Below are 14,808 nucleotides of genomic sequence, written 5' to 3'. Positions count from 1 at the left end.
GAGGAAGGAATAGGGGAACCTAGTGACAAGTGAACCTCATTCATTTGAACTGGTCAAAAGGAAAAAAAGTGCACAAAAGTGAACAAAGAAATACATTTTGACAGGGAAATAGAGGAAAAGAAGAGAAGGGAAAATGAGGAATAAGAGAAAGGGTAAATTAAGTCCCAAGCAAAACAAACTCTAAGTTTATAAAATATTCATGAGAATTCTCTTTAGTAGGAAAAAAAAATCAGAAAGAGGAGTATCCATCAGCTGAGGAATGGCTGAATAAGATAAGCTATATGATGGAATATTACTTTGCTTCAAGAAATGATGAAAATCAGAAAAACCTAAGAAGAACTCTACGAACTAATACAGAAGAAAAGCAAAACCAAGAGAACTGGTTTTATACAATGACAAAATAATTGCAAACACAAACAACTTTGAAAGATTTGGATCAACACAAAAAAATGAGCAAGCATATTACTCAGCTATGCATATTATTTTTACCAAAACTGAATGTCCATAGAGCATTAAAACCTCACAGATGTAAAAAAACTCAAAATGTTAAATTCTTTATCAATCATAACACAATTAAAACTAAATTAAAGGACCTTTGAAGTAAGGATTAAATATGAAACTAAATAACCAAATAATTGTATAAAAGGACAAATCAAAGAAACAATGAATTTCTTTATCCAAGAAAATGACAACAATGAGACAAGTGTTTGCAATTCAATCAAAGCAGTTCTAAGGAGAAAATTTCTATTTCTCAATACTTTAATCAACAAAAGGGAAAAAAATAAATCAATGAATTGGGCATACAACTAAAAAATGTTTAAGATCAGCAAGTAAAAAAAACAAAATTAAACACAAGTAGAAATTCTGAAAAAAATCAATGAACTTAAAATTGAAAATACAAAACAAAACAAAAAAGGAGCTAGTCTTTTGAAACTGCTAGATAGTTGAGTGTATGGAATGTTGGGCCTGGAGTCAGGGACACCTAAATTCAAATATATCCTCAGACACTTACTGGCTGTGTGACCTTGGGCAAATAATATCTGTTTGTCTTAATGCACCAGTAAAGGAAATGGCAAACTACTCCAGTATTTTTGCCAACAAAGAATGAACAATAAGTCTTTTCAAAAGATTGTAAATTGGATTAACCATTAGATAATATGATTTAAGGAAGAAAAACACTAAAAAAAAAATATTTACCATAAGTGAAAAGGAAAATGAATTAGTAATATTTTGCTCAAATATATGCAAATGGAAATGAATATTCCTTGTATCAATTCAAATCTCAATCCATCTACAAGGCGCTCTTCCCAAGCAATTCTTATTCATTTTTCCTTCTCAGACTGCTTATAACAGTGTTATAAGTCCTTGGGATACTCAATGTCAGCCTTTCTTCTCATTATAAATTTAATCTCATTTTTCAAATCATACATTTCTCTTGAATAATATTACCTATAACATTTCTTTCTATGATCTATGGTCTCAGAGTAAATCATCACTGGAAACATGTTGTAGTTTACTTGCACTCACCATACATCTCTAAGTAAGCCTTTAAAAAATGTATTACATAAAAAAACAAAGACAATAAAGTATGGTTTAGGGTAAAAAGCACATGAATCATGGCATGAAATATTTCCTGAGATTTACCTTCATATATAAGTTACCTTAAATAAACTTGAACAGAGGGTCACATAATTACCTATGACCCTAGGCAAGTCACACTTTTGTCATCTGTAAAACAGAAGTATAAGAAACTTAAACTTCATAAAACTTAAAGGACTGTAAAAATGTGAGTAGTTATCATTTATATTCGCAGGATCTAACACTGAGAAAGTCCTAAATTCTTATTTGCTGATGACTCTTATTTTTATCCCTCACTCACATTTCTTTTTCCTGGAATGTCCTCCTCTCTACCTACAGAAATCTTACTTTTCCTTCAAGCTTCAACTAAAATTCTGTTTCCTTTAGTTGTCCATAATCTCTCCATTTTTCGAACTTCTCCAGCACTTAAAAAGTCCATTCTATACTACCAGACATTTAACTACATTGTACTATTTTGCTCAGAAGTAGTTTGGGGTCATTAATAGAGAGTTGGCTTCACAGAAAACTGGGAAACAATTTTTACAGCAAGTGTTTCTGATAAAGGCCTCAGTTCTGAAATATATATATATATAAAGAGAGAACTGAATCAAAGTTATAAAAATACAAATCATTCCCCAATTAAGAAATGGTCAAAGGGTATGAACAGATAATTTTCAGGTGAAAAAATTGAAATTATCTATAGTCATCTGAACAAATGCTCTGAATCATTATTGATTAGAGAAATACAAATTAAAACAACTCTAAAATACCATCTCACCCCTATCAGAAAGGATAAGATGACAGTAAAAGATAATGATAAATGTTGAAGGGGATGGGAGAAAACTGGAACAGTAATTAATGCATTGTTGATGGAGTTGTGAACTGATCCAACCATTCTGGAGTGCAATTTGGAATTATGCCCAAAGGGCTATCAAACTGTTAATACCCTTTGATTTTTTACTACACATTTAGGGGAGTCTATAGCCCCAAAAAATCATAAAAGAAAAAAAACACATATACAGAAATGTTTTTTGACAATATATTTGTGGTGGCAAGGAATTGGAAATTGAGTGGATGTCCAGGAATGGTTGAACAAATTATGGCATATGAATATAATGGAATATTATTGTTCTAAATGAGCAAGCTTGATTTCAGAAAAGCCTAGAAACATTTTTGTGAACTGATACTGAATAAAGTGAACAGAAACAAAAGAATATTATACAGTAACAGAAAGATTATGTGATGATTGATAAGGTCGAAAAAAGAGATAGTTCAAGATAAAAAATAATTAGCAGGAAATTCCTTTTTGGGAGAGGCGGAAAGAGATAACAACAGAGAATTCCTGTCTTATTTACAACAACAGAGAATTCCTGTCTTATTTACAAATATCTCCAGAACCTCTGGGATAACATCTCTGTGCAAATGTTGTTTTGATGACCCTAGTTATGTATAAAAGGAAGGTCTAAAAAATGGAATCCTTGCACTCGGTTCATACCAGCCCTGTGCCCGCCAACTGGTGTCTCCTTGCCAGGCAGTTTGGCCTTCCTGGAGACCAAATGCCTGTCTATCCCTTTACTATCAATAAAGACTTCGTTTTGATACAGCATTGAGTAGCGAATTCATTAGCTACCGAACCCGCCCATTGGGACTTTGGGAAGGAGAGAGATAATTAGACATCCCAAAAGGAACTGACCTATCTCGGTTTAGAACCTCAGTTTACTCCTCATCAATGATCAACTATGACAGAGCTCTTCTCAGCAATAAATGATCCATGACAATTCCAATAGATTTGGAATGGAAAATACCATGCACACCCTGAGACAGTTGTGGAAACTGTGTAGAATTACATTATTTTCACCTTCTTTTGTTTGCTTTTTCTTTCTCATGATTTTTCCCTTTTGCTCTGATTTTTCTTTCACAACATGACTAATATGGAAATATGTTTAAAATTTTTATTTTAAAAATTTTCCAAAGGGAGAAAAAAAAAAAAGGAACTCAAAATCTTACAAAAATAAATGTTCAAAACTATCTAATTGAAAAAATAAAATAACTATTGAGGAAAAAGAAAAGAAAAGAGTTAGCTTCAAAACTGGGATACCTAAGTTCAACTCCTACCTTGACGTATGACTCTGGCTAAGTCATTTCACTTTCATTTTCAGGATCCTAAAATAACTAGCAGATCAATTAGCATTTATAGCTTCCTAAACTAATTAAATTACAAGTCCATAGTCTATTCCTATCCTATTATCTTGTATTCTTTAATGTGGGTTTTGGTCTTTCTTTTCTAACATGATTGTATTATATTCTTTGAAAATGACATAATGGGCTTAATTTATACTAAAAGACTATCTTGCACTTGACCTAAATTAGACAAATTTAGAACTTTTTATTGAAATATTAAAGAGCAGTTCCTCATCATTTTAAAATCTTATCTTCAGTTTAGAAAGAAATGCCACAGAGAGCTAACTGATGAGAATACGAAGCACTTTGAATAAATGCAACTTTCTATTCACATCAAGTTTATTTGGGTATCTGAGCAGTAGGAAAATCCTTAAATAGAACTAAGGCAATTAGCTAATAGTCCTATTCTTCCTCTCCCCCCCCAAATATATCAATAATTATCTTCTCTTTCTCCTCCAATGATCAAACACAGCTCTACACATTAATATTATTATTCTCTTAATCAACAACATCAAAACCATTGTGTATTTACATGAAAAGAATATAGTTTCTGCTTTGCCTCTATTCATAAATGACTCTGTGCAACAGAGTAGCCCATATACATGCTTGCCACACATAGCAATGTGATCATAGATTATGAACACATGCACTGAACAAAGAGTAATACAAGTTATGATTCAAAAATTATATTCATTAAAAAAAAACTTTTATCATTTTCTCTTGGCATGTTGAACCTGTATATCAAAAGGACTTCATAGCATAAATTTTATCAACATCTAATTCCACCCTGAATAGCTAAAAACCATGTCATAATATCTGTGAACACAGTTGGTAATAATACAAAAAGATGTGAAAGTGATTTTTTTTCAGATAAGAGTTAAAAATCTATTTCCCAGAAAATTTACTAAGTAACACACTCTGAAATACGCTGTGAAATAATCAATGAAAATTATTTTAAAAAATAAATACAGCTTTTATATTTGGAAGTAACATTAAGGAATTCTGCTAAAGATGTAATTTAATCAACAGTTGTGTCCAATTCTTCATGATCCCATATGGTGTCTTCTTGCCAAAGATATTATAGTGATTTGCCACTTCCTTATCCAGATCATTTTACAAGTGAGCAAAATGAGGCAAACAGAGTTAAGTGACTTCCCCAGAGTCACACAACTAGTGAGGGTGGTTTTGAATTTAGATCTTCCAGACTCCAGGTCCAGCACTCTATCCATTGTATCACCTACATGTCTCATCTCTGCTAAAGTACGCTGAATTAAATCTTAAGACCATAATACTTGTTGAATTATTTGCAGGAGAAGAAGGTACTCTGGTGTGGTAGACAGAGGGCTAATTTTGAAGTCAAAGAAACTTGGGTTCAGATCCCTCACACATATATTGGTTGTGTGACTATGAGTTAAATCATTTAATCTCTTGATTCTCTTAGGGAAAACTCTAAACAGTAAATTACAAAGGATTTGCTGATCTGGATTGTTAGAGGGAGTGACCCTAAGAGGAGTTCTCTATATCAGTGAAATGATGAGTCTTCCATTTACCTCCCTTAATAGTGTCATGCTTGGATAATTCATTTAATCTCTGGACCTCAGTTTCCTGAATTGTAAAATGACTAGGAGCTCTAAATCAATCATAATACAAAGTTTATACACAACTGACTAGGTGGCATCCCAAGAAGAACTAAGATATAATTCTTCTACAAAAATCAAGGTATCTGATTCACAGAATATTAGCTATAGAAGGGACCTTGTATATCATTTAGTCCAATACTTTCATTTTACAGATGAGGAAGTCCCCTAATGATAATATCCCAGTGATCCAAATGTCAAGAAAATTACTAACCCTAGTTCTCTTTCACCCTTTTATCTTAGACTAATTTAGCTTTAATTCCCTAAAGTCCTTATCTTATTCTAATTATTTTGTGTATTCTACCTTCTGTATTCTTTAACCCCAATTGTTAAATGTTCCTATATTCTTTTTCTTCATTAAAGATTTTTATTTTTCAAAATATATGCATGGACAATTCTTTAACAGCCCTTGCAAAATTTTGTGTTCCAATTTTCCCTCTCTTCCCCCACGCCCTCCCCTAGATGGCAAGTTGTCCAACATATGTTAAACATGGTAGAATACATGCTAAATCCAATATATGCATACACATTTATACAATTATTGTGCTGAACAAGAAAAATCAAATCAAACCAATTAAAAAAAAAAAGAAAGAAAAAGCAGAATAAAATGCAAACAAGCAACAATGAAAAGAGTGAAAATGCTATGTTGTGAACCACATTCAGTTCCCATGGTTCTCTCCCTGGGTGTAAATGGCTCTTTTCATTACTGAACAATTGGAACTGGTTTGAATCATCTCATTGTTGAAGAAAGCTACGTCCATTAGAACTGATCATTGTTGCCATGTATGCCATTGTTGCCATCTCCTGGTTCTGTTCATTTCACTTAGCATCAAGTTCATGTAAGTCTCTCCAGGCCTCTCTGAAATCATCCGGCTGGTTATTTCTTACAGAACAATAATATTCCATAACATATATATATAACATCATTTATTCAGCCATTTTCCAATTGATGGGCATCCATTTAGCTTCCAGTTCCTTGCCACTACAAAAAGGACTGCCACAAACATTTTTGCACATCTGGGTCCCTTTCCCTACTTTAAGATCTCTTTGGATCTTAGATCAGTAGAAACACTGCTGGGTCAAAGGATATGCATAGTTTGATAAATTTTTGAGCATATTTCCCCAAAATGGTTGGATCCATTCACAGGTCACCCAACAATGTAGCAGTGTCCCAGTTATCCCACATCCCCTCCAACATTCTTCATTATCTTTTCCTGTCATTTTAGCCAATCTGACAGGTGTGGTGGTACCTCAAAGTAATTTGCATTTCTCTGAACAACAGTGATCTGGAGCACCTACATGCCTATATGACTACAAATAGTTTCAATTTCTTCATCTGAAAATTATCTGTTCATAGATTTTGACTATCGATTGCAAAATGGCTTGGATTCTTATAAATTTGACTCAATTTTTTATGTATTTTAGAAATGAGGCCTTTATCAGATCCTTTGAATGTAAAAATGGTTTCCCAGTTCAATGCTTCCCTTCTAATCTTGTCTGCATTTAGTTTTGTTTGTACAAAAACAATATAATCAAAATTATCTATTTTGTGATCAATAATGATCTCTAGATCTTCTTTGATCACCAATTCCTTCCTCCTCCACAGATCTAAGAGGTAAACTATCTTATGATCCTCTAATTTGTTTTTAGTATCATTCTTTATTTCTAGATCATGAACCCTTTTCAACCTTATCTTGGAATATGGTGTTAGGTGTGGGTCAATGCCTAGTTTCTGCCATACTAGTTTCCAATTTTCCCAGCAGTTTTTATCAAATAGTTAATTCTTATTCCAAAAGCTGAGATCATTGGGTTTGTCAAAGTTACTGTCTGTTTTGTCCTGTGAACCTAACCCATTCCACTGATCAACTAATCTATTTCTTAGCCAATATCACATAGTTTTGATGACCGCTGCTTAGTTTTAGATCTGGTACACCTAGGCCACCTTCATTTCATTTTTTTTTTCATTAGTTCCCTTGAATGTCTTGAGCTTTTATTCTTCCAGATGAATTTTGTTATTGTTTCTAGGTCATTAAAATAGTTTTTTTGTAAGTCTAATTGGTATAGCACTAAATAAATAGATTAGTTTAGGTAGTATTGTCATCTTTATTATATTTGCTCAACCAATCCAAGAACAACACTTAATATTTTTCTAATTGTTTAGATTTGACTTTATTTGTAAAAGTGTTTTGTAGTTTTGATCATCTATTTCATGACTTTCCCTTGGCAGGTAGATTCCCAAATATTTTATATTGTTGACAGCTATTTTAAATGGAATTTCTCTTTGTAGCTTTTGCTATTGGATTTTGTTAGAGATGTATAAAAATGCTAATGATTTATGTGGATTTATTTTGTATCCTGCAACTTTGCTAAAGTTGTGGATTATTTCTAATAGTTTTTAGTTGATTCTCTAGGCTTCTCTAAGTATACTATCATATCTGCAAAGAGGGATAATTTGGTTTCCTCATTACCTACTCTAATTCCTTTAATCTCTTTTGCTTCTCTTTTTGCCAAAGCTAGAATTTTTAATACAATATTGAATAGTAATGTTGATAGTGGGCAACCTTGGTTCATCCCTCATCTTACTGGGAATGATTCCAGTTTATCCCCATTACATATGATGCTTGCTGATGGTTTTAAATAGATGCTACTGACTATTTTAAGGAAAAGTCCACTTATTCCTATACTCTCTAGTGTTTTAATAGGAATGGGTGTTGGATTTCATCAAATTCTTTTTCTGTATCAACTGAGATAATCATATGGTTTTTGTTAATTTGGTTACTGATATAGTCAATTATGCTATAGTTTTTCTAATACTGCACCACCCCTGCATTACAGGTATAATTCCTACTTGATTATCCAGGGATGACTTTCTGTAATCTCTTTGCTACTATTTTATTTAAGATTTTTGCATCAATATTCATTAAGGAGATCAGTCTATAATTTTCTTTCTCCATTTTCATCCTACCTGGTTTAGGTATCAGTACCATATCTGTGTCATAAAAGGAATTTGGTAGGAGTCCTTCTTTCCCTATTTTTTTTCAGATAGTTTATATAGTATTGGAGTTAATTGTTCTTTAAATGTTTGATAGAATTTACATGTAAATCCATCTGGTCCTGGAGATTATTTCTTAGGGAGCTGATTAATAGCTTGTTCTATTTCTTTTTCTAAAATGGGACTACTTAAGTAATTTTTTTTCCCTTCTGTTAATCTGGACAATCTATATTTTTGTAGGTATTCCTCCATTTTACTTTATTGGCATAAAGTTGGTCAAAGTAACTTCTAATTTTTGCTCTAATTTCCTCTTCACTGGTGTAAAGTTCTCCTTTTCATTTTTGAGATTAACAATAAATGCCCTATATTCTAAAAACATTTAATTTTCCTATCTCAATGAAATCTTCTTGTAGTAGAGCCATGTGAATTCAACTCTTTCTGATGCCATGGACCATATCAAGTTAGGTTCTTCTATTTTCTACTATCTCTCAAAGTCTGTTCAAATTCATGTTCATTATTTCTATGATACTCTCTAGTTAAGTAATCCTCTACCATCTTCTTTTCCTTTTGCCTTTGATATTCCTAACATTAGGTTTCTTTTCCAATGAGTCCCATTTTCTCATTGCATAGACAAAGTATTTAAGCTTCAGCTTCAGTATTTCACCTTCCAGTGAATAGCCAGAATTAATTTCTGAATTTAATTCTTGACCTCCTTTCTGTCCAAGGGACTCTTCTCCAGCACCACAGCATCATAATTTTAAACCATCAATTCTGTGTTGCTCAGTTTTTGTTATACTCCAACTCTCTTAGCCATTCACTGCTACTAGAAAAACCATACCTTTGACAAGAAAGCAATGTCTGCTTTTTTAGTATGCCATCCAGATTTCTCATAGCTTGCTTTCTGATCAATAACCACACCATTGTGGTTAAAGGTGATGTTAAGATCTTTCTTATATAGTTCTTTGTGTACTCATGTCACCTCTTTTTAATCTTATCTGCTTCTGTTAAGTCCCTACCATTTTTTGTCTTTTATCATGCTCATTTTTATATGGAATATCCCCTTGATTATCTCTAATGTTCTTGAATAAAATATGTAGTTTTCTATTCTGTTGTTTTCTTTTATTTCTTTGTATTGATCATTTAAGAAAACATTCTTATCTCCTGGCTATTCTATTGAATATGCATTCAGTTGGATATAGCTTTCCTTTTCTCCTTTCTCTTTGGTTCCCCTTCTTTCCTCAGTTATCTGTAAAGCCCCATAAGATGGTCATTTTTCTTTCTTGCTCTAATTTTTCTCAGGAATGTTTTTTGTTGCTGCCCCCTATACAATACTGCAAATAAAAATTTTACTTTTTTTGGAATATACCACATTTCTAGCCATTTTCTCCAATATAAGACCTTTTTTAAAAATTATGCATACCATCAAAATGTTGAGTCAGCATATTCCTCATTTTCCAAAAAGCCACTTCTAATTCACCTCTGGCAACTTCAAATCTTTTTTTCCTTGAAATTCATAAAATTTGTCCAGATTTTAGTTGTTGCAATTTACTAGCCTACAAGAAATCATTCCTTTTCTTCCTAACAAATTCAATCTCTAGCTCAGAATCCTTCCCACTCCAAGTCCTGTTCTCAAATCTGGTGACTTCTCAGGTCACAAACTTCCTTCAATTCTCATGAACTGAGACCATCTCAGCTAATCATAGATACTTCATTTTACTTAACCTTAATCACTTTATTTAATCCTTAAATTTAACCACCTTCATCACACTCAATTTCACCTTAGAAGATTTTAAACTCAGAAATTATTTTGAGGGTATTCTGGATAAAGTACTGAACTTAGAGTAAAGATGTCCTGAATTCAAATCCTGCCTCAGATATTTATCAACTGTGTGACTCAGGACAAGTCATTTAAACTCTTAGCGCTTCAGTTCATCTGAAAAATGAGGATAATAGCAACATCTAACTTCTAGGATTATTGTGATGATAAAATGAGATAATAATAAAACTATTTTGAAAGTTTCAAAATGCTATGTAAATGATAGCTATTACTTTTCATTTCTCATTCCTTAAACCTATTCTTTGGTCGCAACATGACCTCTGATCTTTCAATATTTTTTTGTTCGTGTTTTGATTTTGCTTTTCTCCCTTCACAATCTTAGTTAACCAGTCCAAAAAGGTACAATGTTCCATTCCTGAATGCGTTTCATCTTATCTTTGTTGTTTAATCTTAGATAGTTACAAAACTCTGCATGTTAGTGCACCACAAATTTGTTATTTAATCTTAATAGGGCCCTCACAGCTTAAGGCAATTCTGTTGGCTACTAGTGTCTTTTTACAGCAACTGTCCCATGTATCTCTTCTCATAGCTCCATCTGGAGCCCTTACTCTCAGATCATCACCTTGTAAATAAACTTACTTAGAACATTAAAGTTGTATCTTGTGAGCTTCCCTTAGTCCAAACTTCAAACTCTCACTAGATCTTCCCTAACCGCTCCTTTGCCCAAGGTCAGAGAATGACTCTCTACATCTCCTAGAATCTGAGAGATGGAAGAAACTTCAAAGACATAGGCCAAATTGCACTTAAAGAAAATCCTCTCTAACATAGGTGTTAAACTCCCAGTCTCCATGTGGCCTACAAAACTTTCCCTGTTCAGGAAATATTTAACATTTTAAAGAACAGCAAAACAAAAATAAGTTAATTTGTGAAATCTGTTTCTATTTGAATTTAATACTCACTACTCTAACAATATGTCTAATTAAAGGAACCCATAATCCCATGGTTGACCATTCCTTTTTGATATAGTTATGATAGTCATCCTGTTCCTTACATTGTTTTAAAAAAAAAAAAAACAGTTTGGACATCTTATTCAGGAGCTTGTCCTTAGCCTCGGTACCCTTTGCTCATTAAGCATCCTATTATACATACCTGGAAACCATGTTCACTGCTGGAGATACAAAACAGATGAAACATTCTATGCTCTCAAGGAACTTATATTCTATAAATATAGGAAAAGAGTGCATGCATGCATATGTGTGTGTGTGAGAGAGAGAGAGTAAATACAAAGCAATTTCAATGGCAAATATGGGAAATCAGCAAAGGCATCATTGGTGGTAGCACCTGAGCTGAGCTTTGAAGGAAGTTCTAAGTAAGCATTTCTAAAAAAACATGTATGAAGTACATCAATAAAGCCAGTGTAGAAGCTGAACTATCTATTTACACACACATATATATGTATACATACAAAAACATACATGCATACACATGCAAATGCAGGCAGGCACAGATACACAAAGTCACACACCTCTCTGAAATAATTAGTCTGGAAAGATAGGCCAGAGCCAGGTACTAAAAAGTTATAAATGCCAAATAGTGGTTTACATTCTTCTCTACCATTAATTCACTCTTTAATTTCTGCCTCTACAAATATCAGGAGAGATCTCCTAACTGCTAAAACTGACAGTTTTTTTAAATTTGTCATGCTCCTTCACTTTTTTCTCCTGAGGCAATTGGGGTAAAGTGACTTGCCCAGGGTCACAGCCAGGAAGTGTTAAGCGTCTGAGACCAGATTTGAACTCAGGTTCTCTTGATTTAAGGGCTGGTGCTCACTCTATCCACTGCACCATCTAGCTGCCCCGCTTCTTGCCTTTCCATACAATTTGCCACTGCTGACCATATTCTCTCACATTTATTAGTCTCTTCTCCATGGCGATATTGTCTTCTATTCTCCTAAATGATCTTTGTCTTCTCTGCTGGTTCATCATACCTTTCCTGTCAGAGTGGGTGTTTTAAAAGACTTTGTCCTACACTGATTCATTGTTGGTGGAATTGTGAATATATCCAGCCATTCTGGAGAATAATTTGGAATTATGCTCAAAAAGTTATCCAACTGTGCATACCCTTTGACCCCAGCAGTGTTACTACTGGGCTTATATCCAAAGAGATCTTAAAGAAGAGAAAGGGACCTGTATGTGCAAAAATGTTTGTGACAGCCCTCTTTGTAGTGGCCAGAAACTGGAAACTTAGTGGGTGCCCATCAATTGAAGAATGGCTGAATAAATTGTGGTATATGAATGTTATTGAATATTATTGTTCTGTAAGAAATGGCCAACAAAATGATTTCAGAAAGGCCTGGAGAGACTTCCATGAACTGATGCTGAGTGAAATGAGCAGGACCAGGAGATCATTATATACTTCAACAACAATACTATGTGATGATCAATTCTGATGGATGTGGCCATTTTCAACAATGAGATGAACCAAATCAGTTCCAATAGAGCAGTAATGAACTGAACACCCAGCGAAAGAACTCTGGGAGATGATTATGAACCACTACATAGAATTCCCAATCCCTCTATTTTTGTCTGCCTGCATTTTGGATTTCCTTCACAGGCTAATTGTACACTATTTCAAAGTCCGATTTTTTTTGTACAGCAAAACAACTGTCTGGACATGTATATATATATATATAGTATTTAATTTATACTTTAATATATTTAACATGTATTGGTCAACCTGCCATCTTGGGGGGAGGCACGGGAAGGAGGGGAAAAATTAGAACAAAAGGTTTGGCAATTGTCAATGTTGTAAAATTGCCATGAATATATCTGGTAAATAAAAACTATTAATTAAAAAAAAAATAAAAAAAATTTTAAAAAGGCTTTATCCAAGCCTTCTCTACTCTTTTCTCTCTAAAATCTCTTCTTGGAGATTTATTCACTCCAAAAAGTTCAATTATAATCTCTACACAAATGAATGATAATATGAACCTGCAAATTCAATCTTAAATGTTTCAGCTGACCTATTGAAGACTATAGTTTAAAAAGACCAAGGTCTCCCTCTGCATCCTGGGCCATCTTCAGTCACCTGATCTATATTTGGCCAGTGGATCCAGATGGCTCTGGAGGGGAAAATGAAGCAGGGGACTTTGTACAACCTTCCCTCATTTAAATCCAATTCACTTGTATATCATGGCATTATCTCCTTAATGTCATGATCCTCTTTGAGAATGAAGGACAAACAAAACATGTGAATTCCGGTTCCCATCTCCAATTATATGCTATACATTATTTCCCTACATATCACATGGGCATACAAATTGAATTCATCTTCTTTCCTTAAACCTGCCCTTGTGGTCCCAACTTCCTTATTTCTGTTAATAGTACCATCTTCCTAACCACTCAGGTTAAAAATTTCATTCATCTTCAACTCTACCTTTTTCCTCATCACAATAGTCAATCAACTTCTAAAATCCTGTCACTTCTATTCCTAACACATTTTATATCTGTCTCCTCCTCTCCATTCAGACTACTACTATTACAGCTCACCTTTCACAAAACTATTATAATGTCTTCTAACTGGTCTCTCATTTATCATATGAGTTGTAAGAATCTCATTAAAACAGATCACAACATTATCATTCATATGTTTCAAAATCTTCAGTGGCTCTTTGTTGCTCAGAAAATCAAATTCAAATGCTTAGCCATAAATTTAAAGCCCTCTAAAATCTGTGCCATTCCTACTTTTCTATTGTATTATTCCATCTTCCAAAATCTATTCTAACCAAATTATAATTACTATTTCCCATTCTATATGTTCTCTCCACTTCACTCCTCTACTCCCCCCAAAAATGAACAATCCATCTTTCATGACCTTCCTTAACTATGCCTTTTAGAATTCTTCAAGGCTCAGCTCAATAATAACTGTACTTGAAGCCTTCCCTGATTCTTCCTAAATGAAAGTAGGATTTTAACATTTAAAGATGGAAGAGAACAGGTCATGTAGTCAAAACTTTTTATTTCACAGGTGAAAAAAATGAGGCCCAGAGTCATTAAGTAATTTCTCTAAATCACAGAGGGAGGAGTTTTGATCCTGGGTATAGTGTCCTTTGCATCATACCTGGCTATGTCAAATTTTCTTAAAACAATTTATCTAGCTTTGTCTCCTTTCACTTAAGACTGCACTCTATGATCATGTCTTTCTCAATATAAGTTTCTTGAGAGCAGATATAACATTTTATGTATACATATGTACCTACACATATATAAAGTATATCCCATTCCATCTCATTCATCCAAAAGATCATACCCTTCCAATGTCATCCTACTCATGTATTTTCAATTTCGCCCTATGACTATTGCCTACAAACATGCTTGTCTCATACATACTGCTAACAAATATCCTCAAACAACAACATAAAAAAGTCTCATCCTCAAAAAACCCTCATTAGATCCATCCTGAAAACTATCATATTTCTCCTGGTAAAATTCCTTAAGTAGACCTTTCTCTCTTTTCTCTTCTTAAATTTACAATCTGGCTTCCAACCTCATTGTTCAATTTAAACTACTCTCTCCAAAATTACCAATGCCCTTTTGTAAACTCCAATGGCCTCTTTTCAATGATCTTAATTTCTCTGCAGCCTT

The 14,808-nt window shown here is 33.5% G+C and overlaps 1 protein-coding gene across 9 annotated transcripts in view; it reads right to left on the bottom strand.

Annotated features, from left to right (window-relative positions):
* LOC141556459 (metastasis-associated protein MTA1) overlaps window positions 1-14,808 on the bottom strand; it is a 610,678-nt gene that overhangs the window by 594,222 nt on the left and 1,648 nt on the right. The window lies entirely within an intron of this gene.

Source organism: Sminthopsis crassicaudata, chromosome 2, assembly GCF_048593235.1.
Source record: "Sminthopsis crassicaudata isolate SCR6 chromosome 2, ASM4859323v1, whole genome shotgun sequence".
Lineage (NCBI taxonomy): Eukaryota > Metazoa > Chordata > Mammalia > Dasyuromorphia > Dasyuridae > Sminthopsis > Sminthopsis crassicaudata.
Note: the sequence above shows the minus strand (reverse complement) of the source record. Positions and strands in the feature narration are given on the sequence as shown.